The sequence below is a fragment of the Nanorana parkeri genome, unplaced genomic scaffold (assembly GCF_000935625.1).
Source record: "Nanorana parkeri isolate BGI_ZX_2015 unplaced genomic scaffold, ASM93562v1 scaffold2706, whole genome shotgun sequence".
In the NCBI taxonomy this organism is placed as follows: domain Eukaryota; kingdom Metazoa; phylum Chordata; class Amphibia; order Anura; family Dicroglossidae; genus Nanorana; species Nanorana parkeri.
Genome location: NW_017308974.1, coordinates 95,902 through 100,499, shown reverse-complemented (window position 1 = coordinate 100,499; position 4,598 = coordinate 95,902). Strand labels below are relative to the sequence as shown.

General features: G+C 46.5%; 1 protein-coding gene across 1 annotated transcript in view; it reads left to right on the top strand.

The window, feature by feature from the left end:
- GNAT1 (G protein subunit alpha transducin 1) overlaps positions 1-4,598 on the top strand; it is an 18,080-nt gene that overhangs the window by 3,453 nt on the left and 10,029 nt on the right. The window lies entirely within an intron of this gene.

Below are 4,598 nucleotides of genomic sequence, written 5' to 3'. Positions count from 1 at the left end.
CCCCATGCCTCCCCTTCCCCCACACAGAGCCACTATTACCTGGCTTCTCCCCACTTTTTCTATGTCTGACGAGATGCCCCCGCCTCCTGCAGAGCCCGCACTGTACCGAGAGCCGCGCATTCCTTGCGACAGCCGCTGCTCGAGTCAGTGAGAGGCAGCCCCCGGAGCCCCCCGTGCCGCTTCAATGACGGCCCAGCCTGAATGGCATCAGAGGGGCCCGGGGACCACCAACATTTTCTCGAGGACCACCAGTGGGCGACCGCGGTACCAGATCACATTGATCACAGTTGGATGGATTGTTGGAGCAGGCCCGCCTTGAATGTGTCAATATCCTTCGTTGCTGAGTTACACATTCCTATAGATGTATTGATAATGCCTTGAGTTGTATTTCTGGCTCCGGGCGGCAGTTACAGAGCAGGGACGTTATCGGGTCTGGGAGAGGAATACGCTGATCCAGCTATAGCTCCTCTATCTCATTAAACCTGCTCTGTCCTCCTGAGGAGAAGCTTATAGCGAACACCTTGAGTACAAGGTCAGGGGCCTAATCCCGGCGGGACACATCTTAGAGTGCGGCTGATAAAATAGTTATTGTTTAGGATTCATTGAGAGGAACAAAGCTACTTAGACGTTGGATTTATGGTGCTTTCACTTCCACTTCTACTATTGATACAACTCTACTAAGGTTGAATGTATCCTAATCCAGATACCATCCATATAAGATCGCTGCTTACCGGTGAACCTCTAATGGTGTGCAAGAAAAAGATCTCCTGGTTGCTCTCTGATCCACCCACCAGCCGACACCAAGAGACAAGTCCATTCTTATTGTGTTAGACTAAAACCAGAAGCCTTGTTGTCGCCCCTTTATCGTGGACTATCGAGGAGTACAATGACTTGACATCCAACTGGACCAGAAACGTCTCAGTGGGGACCACCATTCCATTCAAACTTGAGAATAGGTGTTGAGGATTTCCTAATAAATGTATTTAAAGCTTGTTCCTGTGACTGGAGGTGTTGATCATTCCCTCTATTAGACATGTGCGATTCGTTTCGTTACGAATAGAAATTCGTAGGAATTTTCCTGAAATTCGTAGATTCGTAAGCATCCGAAATCCGAATTTATATCCGAAATACGAAATTCCGTTAACGAATTTTGGATCCGAATTTCTTTGAAACGGGAACTAATATTACCCCTGTAAATGAGGTTAAACAACTTGACAAGATTTTTGTTTTAATCCGAAATACGGATCCGCTGCTGCTGAGAGTCGCATTACAATACACAGGCAGGAAATACGAAATTCCGTTGACGTATTTTCGTTCCGTTACGAACATTCGTTATATTGAAGGTAAAAAGTAGGCATGCACCGATACCGATACTAGTATCGGTTACGAGATGCCCCCGCCTCCTGCAGAGCCCGCACTGTACCGAGAGCCGCGCATTCCTTGCGACAGCCGCTGCTCGAGTCAGTGAGAGGCAGCCCCCGGAGCCCCCCGTGCCGCTTCAATGACGGCCCAGCCTGAATGGCATCAGAGGGGCCCGGGGACCACCAACATTTTCTCGAGGACCACCAGTGGGCGACCGCGGTACCAGATCACATTGATCACAGTTGGATGGATTGTTGGAGCAGGCCCGCCTTGAATGTGTCAATATCCTTCGTTGCTGAGTTACACATTCCTATAGATGTATTGATAATGCCTTGAGTTGTATTTCTGGCTCCGGGCGGCAGTTACAGAGCAGGGACGTTATCGGGTCTGGGAGAGGAATACGCTGATCCAGCTATAGCTCCTCTATCTCATTAAACCTGCTCTGTCCTCCTGAGGAGAAGCTTATAGCGAACACCTTGAGTACAAGGTCAGGGGCCTAATCCCGGCGGGACACATCTTAGAGTGCGGCTGATAAAATAGTTATTGTTTAGGATTCATTGAGAGGAACAAAGCTACTTAGACGTTGGATTTATGGTGCTTTCACTTCCACTTCTACTATTGATACAACTCTACTAAGGTTGAATGTATCCTAATCCAGATACCATCCATATAAGATCGCTGCTTACCGGTGAACCTCTAATGGTGTGCAAGAAAAAGATCTCCTGGTTGCTCTCTGATCCACCCACCAGCCGACACCAAGAGACAAGTCCATTCTTATTGTGTTAGACTAAAACCAGAAGCCTTGTTGTCGCCCCTTTATCGTGGACTATCGAGGAGTACAATGACTTGACATCCAACTGGACCAGAAACGTCTCAGTGGGGACCACCATTCCATTCAAACTTGAGAATAGGTGTTGAGGATTTCCTAATAAATGTATTTAAAGCTTGTTCCTGTGACTGGAGGTGTTGATCATTCCCTCTATTAGACATGTGCGATTCGTTTCGTTACGAATAGAAATTCGTAGGAATTTTCCTGAAATTCGTAGATTCGTAAGCATCCGAAATCCGAATTTATATCCGAAATACGAAATTCCGTTAACGAATTTTGGATCCGAATTTCTTTGAAACGGGAACTAATATTACCCCTGTAAATGAGGTTAAACAACTTGACAAGATTTTTGTTTTAATCCGAAATACGGATCCGCTGCTGCTGAGAGTCGCATTACAATACACAGGCAGGAAATACGAAATTCCGTTGACGTATTTTCGTTCCGTTACGAACATTCGTTATATTGAAGGTAAAAAGTAGGCATGCACCGATACCGATACTAGTATCGGTGCCGATACCGAGTATTTGGGTGAGTACTCGTACTCGCCCAAATGCTCCGATACCTAGCACGAGTACTTCCTGTATCAGGAAGCCGGGCAGCGCATCATTACACGCTGCCCGGTTTCCTGATTGGCCAGGAAATGGCTCCATGCTCTCTCGTCACTTGTGATGAGAGAGCATGGAGCCGACTTCCCGGCCAATCAGGAAGCCGGGCGCCGTGCAATGACGCAGCGCCCGGCATTCTGATTGGCCGGGAAGCCTGCGTCATGCTCACTCGTCATCTCATGAATCATAATATTAAGAAAGTGACCTTAAAGCATTAGTTTGCTTTAGAAAAAATGTGACCTGTCCCTTTAAGAAAAAGTATCGGTACTCGTACTCGGTCTTAAAAAAGTGGTATCGGTGCATCCCTAGTAAAAAGCAAAGTACATTTATATTGGAGTTGATGGTAGTTTTTTTTTAAGTCCGAAATACGAAATTCTGATCCGGAATCCGTTAACAGAATTCGTATTTAGGATAAAAAAACAACTACCACATCGACTCCAATATTAACGAAGGTATTTTTGCTTTTTAACTTCATCATAACGAATGTTCGTAAAGTTACGAAAATGTGCCGAAACTAACGAAAATCCGTATTTCGTACGAATCCGATTTGAGTTTCGGATACGAATTACGAAATACGAAATAATGGATATTACGGAACGAAACACATTTTTTTGATGGCGCACAAGTCTACCCTCTATGAGATATTAAAGTAGCAATGTGGACCAAATATACAGTAGAAGTAGTGGGTTATTATCATTATACAGGATTTATAGAGCGCCAATAGTGTGCGCAGCGCTTTACAATATAAGGAAGACATCACAGTCACAATACAATTGAAGACAAGATGGTAAGGAGGGCCCTGCCCCTGAGGGCTTACAATCTAAAAGGGAGGGGCCAGTGATACATGAGGAGGGAGCTGTGTGGGGATGAATTGGTAAGGAGGACAGTGCCCCTGAGGGCTTACAATCTACAAGAAGTCTAGAATTGAAGGGCCACATGGTCCAGATATAAACTCATTACAAAAACAAAGTTAAAATCTGTAGCTCCTCCCACTTCATCAGGGCTTTAAAAAAAAGACACAATGAAACAATGTTGGATGCTTTGCGAACCTACAACACGATCACAGCAATACGTTTACTTCTCAGTGTATACATTGTTTCATTGTGATTGTGGATTTCCTGTGATGTCCCGAAGCTGCCTTGCCGATATACAAAGTCCCCATTTCTATACTCCCGCCATGCTGCTGGGTGACAACTATCATATAAAATAAAGACATGGAACCCTCAGGGATCCAGCGGCCGCTCACCCACTTTCTTCACCATTAATACACAATGACCAGATGTGAACAATGTTGCTGATATATTTACACTGGAACGGCCAGGGACGGATTTCCCACAAGGCCAACCAAGGCCCGGCATTGGGGCAGCGGGGAGCAGAGGGGCAGCAGTGAGTAGAGGAGCAGCAGGGAGTAGAGGGGCAGCAGTGAGTAGAGGAGCAGCAGGGAGTAGAGGGGCAGCAGGGGGTGGAATTCCTATCTCCCGATGTTCGGGACAGGCAGTTCCGGGTGCCGGGCGGGTCGTTGTTTTCTACATGTAGCCCGGCTGTGGGCAAGCAGAGATAAATGTACAGCGGGGATGCCGCCGCTTGTTTTGTACACGTGATCCCGGCGACGTCGCTGGAATTTCGCATTAAGCAATATTGATAGTTTATTTTTTAGCCATCAGCTACGCCCAATTATTTCTCCTCGTGGTGAGCGCTGGCGTGCATGACGGCGCTCTATAGTTAAAAGCTGCCATAAAAATGGTGTCACGGCTGGACTCCCCGACCAGTCATTTGATCACATGACCACAGCTCCTACGTG